This window comes from Phasianus colchicus, chromosome 17, assembly GCF_987193195.1.
Source record: "Phasianus colchicus chromosome 17, bPhaCol1.hap1.1, whole genome shotgun sequence".
In the NCBI taxonomy this organism is placed as follows: Eukaryota; Metazoa; Chordata; class Aves; order Galliformes; family Phasianidae; genus Phasianus; species Phasianus colchicus.
Genome location: NC_143452.1, coordinates 13,916,883 through 13,934,019, shown reverse-complemented (window position 1 = coordinate 13,934,019; position 17,137 = coordinate 13,916,883). Strand labels below are relative to the sequence as shown.

At 39.1% G+C, this 17,137-nt stretch overlaps 1 protein-coding gene and 1 long non-coding RNA gene across 6 annotated transcripts in view; one reads left to right on the top strand and one right to left on the bottom strand.

Annotated features, from left to right (window-relative positions):
- LOC149915653 (uncharacterized) overlaps window positions 1–17,137 on the bottom strand; it is a 132,806-nt gene that overhangs the window by 95,503 nt on the left and 20,166 nt on the right. The window lies entirely within an intron of this gene.
- Window positions 1,143–5,880, top strand: LOC149915654 (uncharacterized). Its single transcript, XR_016471937.1, has 3 exons — window positions 1,143–1,205; window positions 1,567–1,613; window positions 5,745–5,880. It is a non-coding gene; the product is annotated as an uncharacterized LOC149915654 (long non-coding RNA).

Genomic DNA, 17,137 nt, shown 5'->3' with positions numbered 1-17,137 from the left:
CTGCAGTGACTTAGTGTCCAAACTTCTCTTATGGTCCAGCCACAAGATTTTGTCACTGGTTACTAGGTCATTTAAATTTATGCTTATCTGTCCTGCAAATGTCCTATAGTAGTAATATCCTCGTGTTCACTATTTCTAGAGCTCTCCTCTCAACCCTGTGATGCCCACACTGCTGGGCTCTCTGCCTGCTGGATTCTCATCAGTTCCATCTGATTCTATTCCAGCAGACCTGCATTCCTAACCTCCTCTTGACCCAAAGGCAGTATCTCTATCTTTCTTGTGTTTTGTTTCAAGAATAAGCCTACTTACTACTCATTCACTGAGATGAAATCCCACCAATCGACAGCTGCAAGTCTCCAGACTCAGTGTTGAGAATTTAAATAATTTAGAAGATGAAGTACATCATTTTCTACAGCATTCATCAATCAGACAGAAGTAACATTTAGCATTTTTACATAATTCTCTGCAAATAACCATGAACAATATAGTTGTGTTACTTAAGGTGAAAAATATGCAAATTGAGATAAACCTGTAGGCAATTCCATGCATCAGCTTCTTAGGATTCAGGGCAGAATTCTTTGCAACTATGAAGGACAGTTTCAGCTTACATGTTCTCTGACCCAGGGCTTATTCACTGGACCATACACGTTCTATCACCACCCCAAAGCTGCTCTCTCTGGCCTGACTTAGTTGACTGTTAAACAGCACCTGTTTGCATTCAAATCAAGGCCTGTGAGTTTCATTTGACCCACCTAACTTTGTTGGTAAGGTGACATCAGCAGCACCAGTTCAGTTCACTGGTTCCAGCTGGGGATTTCCACTCTGTGCTTTGTCTGAGAGACTGTTTAAAGAGAACTATTTCCAGATGTGTAACAAGCTATCGCAGTATTACTAACCCAGCTACTTCTTAAAAATTGCCATTGCTGCTGTTGCTGCAGATATCGGTCCAATCATCCCCCTGCAGGTGGATGTCAGCATTCCTTTTATGACGTCTTACTTCTGTCTTCCGTTGGAAACTCCATTTGACACATAAGGAAGCCTGTGTGTATTTGGGCCTTTGATAGGCTCTGTTTGTATAACACAACCCTTGCTATTAAACGCAGACAAATCAGCCCTAAGAAGTGCTGGAAATTTCTGTACATGGAAGAATGAAGCCATAGGATGAAGTCTTTAAAAGACTCTGAACTTCAGAAAGAGTGTAATGTGTAAGAGACAAATACAAACATGGAAGGCTAAATGCAGCCTGCAGTAAGATTCATTCAGACCAAATCTTACACATGAACTTGAAAGATCTGCAGATAAATGTCTTCAGATTTGACTTGCAGTTATACACTAAGACACAGCAGCAGAACAGGGGTTCTGGAGTGGAATATTTTGAACACTGGAAGGCAGTGAAGCTCAAACTTGAATATGGATATGTAACTAAATTTAATTTCAGTACTGGGGAACAGCCACAAAATGTTGGAAATAGGTGCATGAATAAAAACTCCTCAGTTAAGGCATAAGTTATCTTTCATCAGCTGAATCACAATAAGACAAGTGCAAATGCTCTTACTTTGTCCCCAGGAAAACACATTTGTTGAAGCCATCATGACAGCAGTTGAGGAGCACAGGTATTTTTACTGTAGCTCAATTAAGTACCGTTTACATTTTGTCTTAGTATGACTTCTGCTCCTGTACTAGTGCCCTTAATCAGCCCTTAATGGATGCCACGTTGTTGGCTCAGCATTAGGGAAACCTCCATTCTGGCTTTCCCCAGTGAAAAAGACTTCAACTCTAATAATTAAAAGAAAATAAATTATGATTGCAAGTAATATTAAATGAGACTAAATATTTAAAAAAAATAATTAAATAATTAAATCACAAGCATTAATTTATCTTTCTCTAGGTAAACAATTCAGCATTTCCTAGGGAAAGAGGAAAAGACAAGGAGGTAACAGGGAAACAAAAGCCAAAATTACTCAGGCATTTTGCAATACCAAATTATACGCACAAATTGTAATTAATGAGAGCCATAGAAACCATCAAGGAAAGGCTACAGCAAATCCAGCATGTCACAACAGAATGAGATAAAAATAATAGATTGCAGTACATCTGATCTGTCCTTTGGTTACATTTGCTATTTTTATTGTTTGCATCTACTTATTTTTAATTGCTGTTTGCTATGTTACTGTGACTTCAGTGTAATTTCCCACAAACCAGCATTTCACCTAAAGGCTTTTAGACAGGCTAACCAAAGTATTCTGTTATAGAATACAGAAAAGTAACTACACAGTTGCAAAGAAATGTCCTTTCAGTAATTAAAGAGAAATTAAATATAATTTGGGTTTACATAAAGTAGATGTTAAATTTACATAAATCTAAACCTTATGAACCTACTTGCACAATAAGGAAGCCATAGCAGAGACCAGGGCTTTAGAATGTTGGGTGCTCTGTGCATACAGATACCTGTATATCTGTACATACACATCATGCATATTTGAGCACGTAGCTGTCAGCACTTCAGCAACCTATGCTACATTTATCCTTCTGTATTGTCCTAAGTTCTGCTTCTAGTTAGAACAGCACCAAGAGTAGACGATAATGAAATACAGGGAATTGAGACAAGTACTGAACTGTGCTGAATCTCTGTTGCTTGGGATGGCTTTCATTACCATCCCAAAGACAGCAAAAGAAAACTTGCATATTGCATCAATAGATAAACTTATATTCTCTCTGTTACTATGGGTGAATTTTCAGGAGTGGCAGAAATTATTTTCAGCCATAGTAAAAAATGTAAAAAAGATACCCAGATAGAAGGCAATTACAAAAGTGATCTTTAGTCATGAAATTGTTTCATTCAGCTTGTAGTTTTGATCTATCTACCTCTTGATTGTTAAAATCTAACCCCTTACACTTCCAAGTGATATCATATTTGATGTTGTCAGCCCTCCACAAAGTACAGAGGAAGCGCAGTGCTATCCTGCTTTTCCACACTTCCGTCTACTTCAGAATGTCCAAATCAATCCTGTTTTCCCAGCACATTAGTTCTGCTGTATCTGATTCCATACTCCTATTTCTGCAACTCTTTGTCTTGTTTGGTTCCATTACTCCTCTCCACAGCAGGTGTTGCAGTGCTCAGCTTACCCCCAGTCAAATCTAACATTCTCCAAAGGGCACAAGCTTCTGTCACAATGAGTTCTGACTCAGTCTACCCTAATACTGCTGCTCACAAAATATAAATCATGAGCATTTACAGAAGTTCTGTCATTCCCCGCAGTAGAAGTCTCTGATTGTGAATTGCATTGATCTAGGATCTCAGAGTATCATCTATATTCCAGATATTGAACATACAAAGCAACTTCAAAGATTTCAGTATCTCTGCTCCTATGAGGGTAAATATGTAACAGAAGAAAAAAAAAAATACATAATGTTAAAAATAATCTGCAACAAAATCTGTGCAGACTGTCCAAAAACACATTTAATTCACTACGGAATGCAACCAAATGAAGAATGAAGACATATTAGAAATATTACTCGAAGCTGATGGAAACAAATTAGTCAAACAAATACTTGCCAGTAGTATTCACCCAGCTCTCCTATGACGCCTCACCCAGCTAGCTCATGATTTTGTCCTCAGTTTGGCAATATTTTAGTGTTTTTCTAAATATGATGCCCTAGAAATTCCAGCCAGCTCTTGGACATAAGCTGCTTTTACAGTTCAAGATTCAGGCACGAACATGATCTTGCATGAGATCTGTTCAATATATGACATACACAGCAGGATTATTTGCTTTTGCCAAGATGATGTGTATTTTTGCCTTTCTCCAGCATTCTCACAAACCCTATTCAACTCCTTTGTAAGCCATACAGCTAGTGAGCTACAGGTTGGCCACTTCTGCAACATGAATATGGAAACCATCAACAGAAACCCTCCTCTTTCCTTTAAAAAATGTAGTCTTAGAGAACGAAGTGTAACACTGAAGTCAATCTGGCAGACTCCGTTTACAGAAGGTAATACTCACAGTACTGCTATCATTACAATGAGATTTTGAATCCAAACAAAATATGAGTCAGGTCCTTCCAATTGGAGAAGGGGCTGTCTCACTGTATTTAATCCCTATACTCTGCTATGCTGCTCGCAGTGCAAGTACAAGTCTTGACACACACCTCAGCTCTCCTGGTTGTTTTGCTCTCCATGCTACCAGCAGGTCCAGACATGGATTGTGTTTTTGTGTACAAAGGGTGGTATTGATGGAAACAAACAGCTGAAGCTTGTGGGACAAGTTCTTCAGCTGGCTTATGGGAAGGCGCCTGGGATTTTCCCTCTTGTTCTTCTTCCTCATTGCTATAGCTGCCTCCCACTGTCCTCAGCCGAATTCACGTTAGATTTGATCCATACCAGAAATACTAATACTGTGCCTATGGCAATTTAGAGGTGGCTTGTGAGACATACTATCAGACCTTTATAATATGATATGGCAATTTGAAGTCAAATGTTCCCTGATCAGAGTTTTCTCTTTCTCTTCCACCTTGTTAGAATTTCCATCAATGTAACTTTCTTATCTATAATTTCCTCAGATACAATTCATCCTCTCCTTAATGAAACATATTGCCTTATGCATTATTTGCACATTTTAGTAGTTTCGCTGTAAATTCCAAAATGAATTTTTAACAGTTTACATTCACATGATTTAAAGACAGAAAGGGCTAGTTTGATTCTGGTCTGACTATAGATCAGTGGCCAGTTTAATGAGAGCAGAAACGTTTGGCTAAGCAAGTCCTTCAGAAGGGAATCTCTTTAGAAGACACGTCATAGAGTGACTGTGTGTGAACTTTCTTCCAATGGTTTCTGTAATCATTGCCAATAATACGTGACCTAATAGCTGAATGTCTGCTTTCATCTTCTACTCAGTTCTTGTTAGGTTTTACTCCGTGTCTTAGATATTCTTCTGCTTATTCAATTTTGCTACCTAATGTGGTAAGCTCTTTAGTCTTTTTTGGAGTAGCAGTTTTCTAAAACCTTCTTAGAATATGAGCAACATTTCAAAACGTGCATCTCAAATACATCAAAGATGTATTCCATTCCCTGATATAAAACATTTGGAATAACACTCTGAAAAGTCACAGCGTCAGCCACAATGCCAGGCAGCTGTTGAACGTCAGCCTTTGTGCTGCGTATCACAAGAAGCATGGAGGAGCAGGACAAACCAGATGCCACCAGGTCTGCTCCAGTTGCGAATGAATAAATAGATCAAATGTGTCATAACTTCTGTATGATCCTGTAGGGTCTACATCCCCTGAATAACAATTATTTCCAGTTATGAAACAATTCTTAATCATGCAACTACAGTTCTCAATTGTTTGGTTAATTATATTTATTCACTGGGAATTACCTTGCAGTTTCACTATGGCACCACATATTCCAGTTCTAAGAGACAACAGATTATGCCTTTTTTTCTTTTTTAACGTGGATAGGAGATGTCTAAGGTCAGGTCCTCTAAAGAGAGTTTATCCTTTTTTTTTTGTTTGTTTTGTTTTTTGTTTCAGACTGATTCCAATTACAGTTTAAGTTCCACCCAAGTTGAATATTTTTTCTTTAAAAAAAAAGTTGGACTGAATTAATTTCTGGTTTGAATCAGTGGGCATGTATTGAGGATAAATTTGATCCAAAGAAATAATGATGGCAAAGAAACTGAGCTACATGATCTACTGCGCTATATACAAAGGTTGGATCTAACTGTTTCACTCAACCCTTTCCATAGAAATGTGAAAGCAAGAAGACAAGCAGCGGGACGTGCCTGGAAGAAGAAATAAAACACTATCAGAGATATCAGATGTGTATGCTAGGTAATTTTCATATTTTTCATATGTTTTTTGCCCTTTAAGATATATGTATTGTTGTCTTTACCTTGATCCACAGTACAGTATGGTCAAAAATCCATATTTCTAATTAGTAATAAAAAATAAATAAGCAATAGTATTTGAAAAGGAAATTACATTTGGAGCTACTGATGACATGCCTCTGGGTATTGGCAGAAGCACATTACTGTGAAATGGAATTTAAATTTTGGGGGGGGGGGGGGAAGCAGTGAGAAGAACTAGAAAGAGTACAGCACATTCAATGGCGAGTAATGCCACAAACAGGAATTTACAGACAACCAGTCACAAAATCTCCGCTCACACCAAATAGAAGCTGCTGAGCATGCTACTGTACTGCATGCAAACTGTTCATATTATGGGAATGAGCAGGGAACAAATTCAGCTCCTTCTTTAGAAAGCAAGATGTCAACACATATGTGATTATCACAGGTCTACTGGAAGCCAGGTGTGCATTAAAACCCCACAGGTGAATGATACCACAGAACAATCTGGTGACCTTGTAGTGCAAAGTCTGATGGAAGGAAGATGTGTGGAGAGTTCAGGAATTACTGTAGCTCATCAGCAATTACAGTAGGCGAGAATGGCTGAGGCTTGCTCACATGTGGAAGGTCACACACATTAAAGAATGAAGGATTCCTTCAGGATCCAGAAATAAGTCACCAATTCAGTGTAGCTGTCAGTTGAATGAAGTGACTAAAGCCTGCTTCCTTCTGCATTGATAAGGAGTGATACGTACAAACAGAAAACAAGAGGTTGATATCCTTTGTCAAAGGATATTCTGTTAGTGCATTTCTCTAACTTTTCATTTTGTTTTCAGTCTTGCGTTAGCACTGTAAAAAGGTGCAAGGAAGATTGGAGCCCTCTTCTTATTCTTGGATAGGATGAGATGTAATATATTACATCAATCTGTGCAACAAGACTGCACTTAAAGGAATCTCTTCTAGTTGTGTTTGAGCGTACGAACATGTCAAAAGGGCACACAGCAGTTATTTAACCCAATTCTCTACGTAAGATAAGTTACTGAATTCCTTTGAACTAATTCCTATATCAATAACTGTAATTACAATTGAACATAGATATTTTAGACAAATATTTCCAGAACTGTGTAGGTGAAAAATCCAATAAAATGCTTGGTAACTTTTTGAACCACTTACAATGTTTCTTATTGCTTACTGTTTCTGAAATTGTCTGACTTCAGATCTAGATATTGATTCATACTGTTCATTATCTCTTATAGTGACCAGATCTGGTTTTTGTGAACATGAAATAACCAAGCCCTTCAGATTTCTGTAACATAGTAACTAACCAGAATTTCTAACTGCAGTCGAAGATACAAGGACTGCCCTGAAAGTAATGCTTTCTATTTTCTGATGTTGGCTCACAAAGTCAGAGCCGGATGTTGGTGGTGTGGCAGCAGGGCTGAACCTTCCCACCAACGTCCCGTTACATTTTGTTGCTGTGTGACAGCTGGCAGCAGAGGGGCAGTCTGACAGAGTGGTGTCTGACATGGAAGTGCTGATGAAGCAAATCAAAGGAAAAAATTACACCCATTGACATTTGTCAATGCCTGCTGAAAGTATATGGAGACCAAACAGTGGATATTGGCAGTGAGGTGATGGGTGGTGCTTTTCAGCAGTGGTGACGCTGACAGTGGTGACCACTCTGCTGGTGCAGACGCTTATGAGTGTAGACTCTTGCTCACTGCTGTGAAAATGCACAGCTAATGGTGATGATGGCGTTGAAAAACAGTGTTTTGCAGCAGACAATTTGCTCTATCAAATTATGCACCACGTAGCTGTTGTAGTTTTCAAAGAAATAAATAGGAGGCATTACTTTCAGAGCAGCCTATGTACACTTACAACATGAGTTAGCAATAGCGCTGGGGAAGTAGGCATCAAATTCAATACAACCAGTTATTTGCATATATCCACCAAATTCCCAGTGGATTTAGGCAATATTGTAAAGTTTGTGCAGTCATTCCATTGTTGCTATTGTTTAAAAGCAGGTTAATCATGCCAGTACATGTACCTTTGATTTAGTGTACACATAACCTCAGGGCTTGTCTGAATTAGGATCTCAGTTGTGATTACAGCTGAGTAAGGTCCATGCACCTAATGTAAACATGACCTAAAATTGTGTTGCACTGGCTTGAGTTCCTGCAGTTATTCTGATACAGCTCTAACTGTTGTAAAGTTTGGATCTGGGAACAGAGCACATTGGACTTAGTGTCAGCTAAAGCAAATTGCAGCATAGGCCAAGGAAAGCAGGTTCAAACCATTGCTAAAGACGAGTGGTTGTAATGGGAGTTTATTCTGAATAAGAACCTATGTCTCAGTGCTGACAAACTGCTTGGATCTCTTTATTAGAAATAACTGCAGGCACTATATCTGGCATCAGATTCCTACTCTGCATTTTCTCATTTTCAAAATAAAATTTCAGAAGTACACCACCATCACATTTTTCCCTGTTTGCTCACAATTCAATGAAAGAACACTCACTAGTCCTGCCATGTACAGCTCATTGACTTTGTTGTTTATTATGCCTTCATGAGCTATTGGACGTGTTCAGATCTCCTGCAACACATAAAGCAATTCATTCCCTAGAGTGACAGCCTCCACCAGAGGAGAAAATGCAGAGTATGAGGGTCTGGCTATGCTCCACATTAAGACTGCACAGCAATCAATGATGAATTGACATTATTCAGAACTTGATCTGTAGACCTCAAACTTTTAGCACATACCTTGCTTGAATAAAGGTGGGAATTTTTGGCAAATAACTAAGGAAAAAACAAACCATTTTAAAGAAAGGAAGAAAATAATACATCAAAAAGCTCTAGTTCAGCGCTGAGGTACTAACTTACTAACTTTTTAAGTCACATCCTAAAATTTTCACAGGGCAAAGAATTGCAACCATTTATCTATTGTAGTTTCCCATTTCTCTGTACTAAGACCCCACTCTTATATTATCTTTCATTGCCATGTCTCTACATTCCATATTCCTACCTCTGGGCCTCAAGACAAATCCCTTCCCACACACAAAACAGGAATTTTCCAGTTCTGAGGAATGCAGTGGATCACAGGGTTACCACTTCCATCAGAAGCTAGTTAATTCAGCTAACGTACAGTTAAGCTGGCTTTTTCCCATGTCCACTTATTCCATTTCAATTCAAATTCCTGCAGTTAACTTCTGAATTCTGTACAGGGCCTCTACATATCAGGTTCTAACATGCAAGCTGAACCCACCTCTAGTACTCTAGTCTTCGTAATCCTGGTCCCAGAATTGTCTGCACATTTAGCACATTTGTACATGTATGTACATTTGTCTGTACCTCCCTGTGGGACATCCTGAATATCTCTTCACAATTACATTATTGAACAAGGCTCATTTCCTCATCATGTGATCTTGTGTAACAGGTCATCCTTAAATAATTAGAGACAAAACTGCAGAAATTCACTGAGTGTGCCATTTGGCCAAAGTGTTTGCTTTTGGCCACCTCTAGGTTCTAAATGCCCAGGTAAAGGTACTATGTCTAACTGGTTAGATCTTATCTATCTCTATGTCAGAATAAACCAAGTCTAATGTAAAAGTATTCATTTAACATTTCAATAAAAATGTAAATTGATCTCAGACGTCTTTTCAGTAGAAATTCACACTTGAATAAATTTTAGACATATCATCATTTACACTGTTTCATCCTGAGGGCAGCAAGTATAAGGCTGCACTTTCAAGCACAAGCAGCCTTCATTTCTTCCAGTCCTTGGCCACGCTTTCTCCCACATACCTACACTGCTTGTATAGAATGCAAGTCTCTGGTCCATTTTGCAGTGAACAGGAGTGGGAACTGGCATAGCTTTAAAAAAAATGGTGTTGTCTTACTTTATTTATTCTGGATGACTTTCCCTGAGCCGATTCAAAATTCAGCCTTGTCCATTTGTGATGGTGCAAGTGCTGATCCATGACGTGCAGGGATGAGGGGAAGAGTCGAGCTAACATTCAAGGATGCTAACTAAGACTTCATCTCATGAAACCACTGCCTTACTGTATTCACAGTAAGAAAATGTAAGATCAATTCATGTTTTGCTCCAACCACTCTAGTCAGGTTCATGGTTAGACCTTTGGCAGCAAAGCTGATTAAGAATCCACCGGCCTTTTCTGTTCAGAAGACAAGGAAGTGATATGGGAGAATCAGCATGGCTTCAGCAAGGGTAAGTCCCACTTGACAAATCTAGCAGCCTTCTATGATGCTGTAATTGCATCAATGAACAAGGGAAGAGCCACTGATGTCATCTATCTGGACTTTTAGTAAGGCCTTTGACATGGTACCCTACATCCTTCTCTCGAAATTGGAAAGATTTGATGGGTGGCCTGTTTGATGGACAAAGAACTGGCTGCAAAATAAAACCCAGAGAGTGGTGATCAGTGGCTCAATGTCTGGATGGAGATCAGTGATGAGTGGGATCTGCCAGGGGCAAGTGCTGGGACTGATACTTCTTAATATGTTCATCAGTGACACTGACAGTGGGGTCGAGTGCATCCTCAGAAAGTTTGCAGATGACACCAAGCTGTGGGGTGCGATCAACATGCTCAAGGGATGTGATGGGGTCCGGAGAGACCCCAACAGGCTTGAGCAGCGGGCCCAGGTGAATCTCACGAGGTTCAGCAAAGCCAAGTGCACCTGGGTTGTGACAGCCTCCACTACCAATTCAAACTGGGGGATGAAAGTGTTGAGAACAGCCCTGTCGGAAAGGACCTGGGGGTATGGTAGGATGGCAAGCTGGGCATGAGCCAGTAATGTGCCCTTGCAGCCCAGAAAGCCAACTGTATCCTGGGCTGCATCAAAAGAAGTGTGGCCAACAGGATGAGGGAGGTGATCCTGTCCCTCTACTCTGCTCTGGTGAGGCCTCACATAACTACAAAGAGGTAAACAATGACAAGAAATTCCTTGAATTTCCCCAGAAAAATTCTGTTTTATTCACAGCAAATGTTCAGAACAGCTCATGTTCTGGGGAACATGGGCAGGGAAAGACAGAGGACAGTGCTTTCTGCAGCTAGTGGTGTCAAAATGTTCATGTTCACAGTACCTCCAGAGTAACAAGAGAGCAAACAGCAACTAGGACAAGTTTCCAGGAGCAGCTAAGGACCAGAATCACTATAGAAGGAACCAACCAACCAGTAGCTGATAGTGCATTACAGAGTTCTGGATCATACTGAAAAGTGGCAGAGCAGTAGAAGTACCATCAGAAGTAGAATGAATCACAGAGCAGCTTCCCAGAACAAAACAGTTTAATATACAATCCCTATGCAAAGGTCCCCAGCTAACAGCTCTGAGTTGCATCCAGCACTATTCCAGATTCTAGCAGTTCCAGGGAACTAAGCCTAATTCTCCCCTACCTGTCTGTTGCAAATTCAGCATAACTGAGGATAGAGCCCCTTGACATCTCTCTGATTCAGTCCCAGAACACTGCCATTGCCAGCTAATGACCCTGAGCTATGTATTTAAAAGAGGCACGCTGAAGAACATTCCTATGAATCACATAACCCCAATGGAATGTAGTTTTACAATCTTTCTTACCAGTGGGGAAGAACTTACTGGCACCAAAACTTGAATCCAGATGTTTTCACCAGACACAATTTTGTTTTTCTTTGCGTTCAGTCAAGACATTGAATACTGCCTACAGTTGCATTAAATTAATGCAGTTGCAAACTGTCAACATTCCTTACACATTTTCATCCCGTACTTTGCAATATGCATTTACTTTGTTCCAGCAACACAAAAGTTCACTCTGGCACTCTTTCAGCTGAACAGTTTAATAAAGATTGAAATTTAGCTAATTGTATATTTACAGCAGGTAATTTTTCCTGCATTTCCCCAGTACGTAAGCCCTGCTGGTGATTATATACAGATTCATACTAATGTGCCTACACTTACAAAGATTTACAAGATGCGTAGCCATTTAAAGCTCAATAAAACTGAAACCCTGTTCAAAAATCCAGCAGCTGGTCAGACATAAGCATATGTGACATAACATAAACAATGACTGCCAGTGCGATTACCCCTACAAAGTTAAACACACGTACTGTGGCCTGCAAGCTCAGTCCTGAGAGAATAAACCTCAAGTTAAATTTCCAAATGGATCTGCTCTGGTAATATGCAGTAGAAAAAGTTGTCAGGAACACCTCATGAATAGGCATAAAATGACAAACCGAAAGGACATTAAATGACCAAAGCAAATTAATTCATAAGTGCTGGGAAAAATAGATGCAAATATTTGATGGTTTTGCTTCAGCAAATAAAAAATCAGAAAAACTAGTGGAGATCTATTAATCTATCTAAGAATATTTTTTACCTTTTTTTTTTTCTCACACAAGGGCTGAAAACTGTGCTTCTTTTCAAGTGCTTTTAAGGAAGGTAAACAATTTAGAGATCCAATGCCTACCCTGGAAAAAGCAGAGTTTACCCTCTCAAAACCATATCTTAACCACAAGGTCATATACACTGGCACTGCCTTATGTCCTTACACTGCAGTTTTCCTCTGTTGGGTGAAATATTGACCAGGCACTAAGAGGGAGATCAACTGAAAAATGACATTTTTTCTGCCATAGCTAGATCATTTTCTTACTTACCTTGACCTGAACAGTTCACTTAGCACCTTGATTTTATTCAGAATTATTACTTCCACTGCATACATTTATGAACCGGTCTCCCAGAAACATAGAACAATATTTTCCTCGCTGATTCACTCATGGCAATAAAAACTGTGTCATAAATGCACACATTCACAGCACAGAATACAAATGGAAACTGTCATTTTGCATGTGCTCAGTCTTGTGATGGCCATGTACTACCACATTAGGATGCCTAATGCATTTGCTGCTGCAATCAAGGAAAGCGAAGTCAATTTTTCTTGAATTTATTCGAAAGGTAAACTTAGCAGCCGAACTAATCTGATATATTCTGACTAAACCAGACTTAGCTAAACAGCTGTGGAATGAGTGACGCGCTGCTCCTGCTGGAGGCTATGGGACAAGCAGCCGACATTCGCACGGCTCTCTGTCGCTGGATGCCGGCAGGCTGCCCACACTGCTCTGGGATCACGCAGTGAAACCTGCATCCCTGCTGCTCGCCACAAGAGCGAAATACAAAATACTCCCAGAGCTCCCGTTCTTTTCAGAGGTGTGAAATGAGTCTCAGAATTGCAGTAAGATTTCAGGATGCTATGAGTGTTGTACTTCAGGCTCCTTTTCCTACTGAAATCTTGGCACTCCAAAGCAGCTAAGAGTACAGTGTAGGCAGGTATATTCTCATTAGTTGTAGTCACAAAGGTTCACTTTATCAGGTGTATCCGAGACTACAATTGCTTTCACCAACCACTGTCAAACAGCTCAGCATTTTCAGCAGGACATGGATTTCCTAAAGCTCTGAGTTTTGCAGAGAAGTAAACTTCTTCCCTAAGCAAGAGGTTGAAGAAGTTTATCAGTAAAGGTCCCTTTCAACCAGCACCTCCATTACTCTCTTAAATAAAGACAAGACTGATATCCTGAAGTCAGGAAAAAAAAACCAAATGATTGCGTGTCAATAAAAACAAAAGTTCATGTGTCAATACAGCAAAATTAAATTGGGTGGGAAATAGGCATACAGCCTGCCTTTAGTAAAACATGAATGCAATCTAAAAACACGGTCTATAACACTGCCAGCTCTCATCTGTTTTGAGATGGATCTCCTTTTTAACTATTTCAAGGCTAGGTAGGTTGCAAGTCCCGCAAATATTACACACCTTAATTCTAAATATTGGTATTTTAACCGTCAGTGCTTACACTTGCACCAAACTGTAGAAGACTCAATTATTCTTCCCAGCACTGAAAAACTTTACCATGCTTTTTAAAATTATCCTGTCCTGGGGCTCAGACCAATTTTCTCAACGTAGCACTATGCTCATTATCATCCTACTTCTTAAACATTCCCTCCCTCTCAACTCCCACCCTTCTAATCTTCCCAAAGGGACACACCTGTATAGCTCTTCAGACAGAAAAGCAAAGTAAACAACCTCATAGCATTGTGACTGAACTTCTTGGGTACAGTATGTTCAGGACTTGTCAGGTTTGGCAGCTGACAGCCCTTATTTTGGACATGTGCTGATAAGGACAAATTAGTTTGTATATTTCCTCAAAAACTCCACTTTCCATTAATGAGCATCTGAGAGAAATGACAGGTCTAGCAATCTAATTATCCCAAAAAGATTAGATGATCCCTTCATTTGCATACACTGGGCACATTCTCTGGCGTAACATGGAGCAAAGTTTTTCATTTGAAAGCAGTACCTGGCATGAGAAAGAGCTGAGGGGTTGTACTACAATTCAGCCTTACAGTTCAAGCATATAAAGTTCTCATTACATATCATCCGACATTTTTAACCACTTAAGGGACAAACATTTTGTGCTTCTATGACATAACTGATACAACAGGTAATAGTTTGAATTGCAACTATTTCTTTTCTTTCTTATTTTTTTTTCCTTAGGCCTTCACAGTGCTACATCAAAGAAACTCTGAACATAAAGAAATGAGAAAGTTCCAAAAATGAGACATTAGCAAAGTCTGAACAAGGTATTCACCAACACAGATATAATAATCTAGATTTTAAATAAACACTTTTTCCAAGTGACAGTTTTCTATTACAATTCCTATTTGTGGACAATGTTACTACATTGATGTGGAAATTGGTATCACTGGAGAAAAATATCAGAAAAATAAAATAATTATAGAACAGGTCCTAAGACATGGAGAGAAGACAGTGAGTAATAATGAAGTACACCATTGGGTGGCAGAGACAAACAGACATGGCTCTAGATGATGTCATTTTTCACTATAAAAATAATTAATACTGATGGTGAAAAGATACGTCAACAGCTGTTACAAAAAATGTAAGGCAGAAATAGTTCATCCAGAATCACTCAGAAGTTCTCACTTCACAACTTGGTAACACAAATGCATATACTCAAGATAAAAATCTAAATATTAATCTGAATTCTGAACTTTCTGTCTCAGGAGATTTTAAAATTTATAATTATACTGTTAGTGTCTGAATCCTTCTGTGTGCTATAATTAAGGAAAAAAATGGTATATAGTAATGTAAACCTAAGCTGTCATCAAAAGATCACGCAAATTTGTGTACTCTATTTGCATCCCCTGTTCCTCAAAGCACAATACTAAGATGAGAGGAATCTGCTGTACTAAGATATGACATCAAGAATTTGCGTCTAGAAGCTGGTAAGTGTCTACCACCTTTACCATTAAATATAATGGATCAGATTTTGTTCAATTTTTACAATAGAAATTTTATGAGAAAGACTCTAGAGTGACTAAACAAGAGAGACTGAATCTGGTCTCTTAAACGTATATAAACTGTTACCCAAGTAACATTTCCACTCTAAGTATAACATACACGAGAACTGGGGAAAGTCCTTAACATTTTGAGAAAACTTCTGCTGCTAGAAGAGATCATTGGACTGGGTAGGAGTCGGGCTTTCTGCACACTGGCAACAAACAGGGCTCATTGGAATGTGCTTAGCATAGCTTCCTCCTGTCCTCAATACAACACACTGCATATCACCAATTGCTGGAGATGACAGACTATAATAGAGCAGAAGTGGTAACTGAAAAGGTAGCAATGCCACAGTATATCCAAGAGGAAATGGTTTACCTGAGCTTCTAAGTCTCATCCTCTTATGGGATGTGTCTATGCAAAACTGATTCAGTAAGGTAAGCAAACCATAAGCACTAAGACCACTTTTGTTCTCTTCTCAACTGACAAAAAGACATTTCTACTGCCTGTGTCTCTGCTTCCTGAGAGAGGGTAAAAGACCTCTTTGTGGAATTACCAATCAAGTGCTTCACATACTGAGAGAAGTGGAAAAGCAAGTAGAAAAAGTCTGAAAAGAAGCCAAATAAAACACTATCATTCAAACATTTTACACTACACAGACAAGGACAATCCCAAAAGATCGCTAACAGTGCTTTCAAAAAGAAGCATAACGTACATTACCTTTTGCTTTGCTTACAAGGTCAATTCCATAATTGAAATATTGAGGTGACATAGAACAACACATCATCAGAGACAACAGTGCTGTCTCAATACCAGCAACAGCTTCATGGCCACGGATTCTGAGTAACTTGCTCTATGTTGGTCTTGCTTTGAGCTGGAGAGTTGGACTAGATGACTTTCAGAGGTCCCTCCCAGCCACGAATATTTAATAATTCTATGATTACTTCACAGAAAATCCTGAAGTCCTAACTAGGCAGTGTTTTTAGAGTAATTTTTACATTTCTGCTCCAAGGTAACTTTGGCATTGTCCCTGTCTGCTTGAGTCCTGATGATTTTCAGTGCTCCTTCAAACATACTTAATCCTTACCCAATAAGGGCATTTTTTTCAGGCATAATTTTTTAAAACATTTCTTTTAATTTTGTTAAATCCAAAACGTTACATACAAGCACAAACATCTTTACTGAACAAAAATTACAGGAGTTAACCTATGAACTCACCTGATATATAGGCTTCAAAGGTAGGAATTGTTCCTTATCTCATTAATCATTTCATTATACATCAAATTTACATTTCTCAGTAGAGATAGATTCTTAAAGCAGGACATAGAGAATAACATGCTTCAGCTTTATGTAGGACCTGCCTAGTTAATTTTTGCATAGTTTGTTTGAACACATAAGTCTGTGAGATTCATCTGCTGATAAAACATGAATGTTATGCTGAATGAACCAGGAAGGAAGCATGTCTGGGAGGCAGAAGTTGAAACGAAGATGCACTGATGGAATTGTAGGCAGAGAAAATAAATTTCTGCAGATATCGCACTTCTTGGACTCTGGCTGGGTCCTAGCAAAAAAAAGAGGCACTGGAACCAGGCTCATTTAACTGTAGTTTTAGAATACCAGTGTCCTAGGGAGGACCTATAAAATTATATCTAACCGTGACTTGAGGTGTCTAATGCTAAGATTCTGACTAAAGACACATAGAGAATTACGTATCAAACTGAAGAAGAGTTCTGTTTCCAGCATGCTAAGGTCCCCTTACATAATTTCGTTACTGTGGAACCTTGCCTTCGGATAATATAAATGAATTTCTCTTTATACTGCATTGACTCATGAAAGTGAACCTTCCTGGATAATTGTTATTATAGGTAATTCAGCCCTCTTTGAGATCTGGGGCAAGTGAAACTTTATCTCTTTCCTCCAGGTGACTTCTCTAACACTGGCTAGCTTAACTGTTC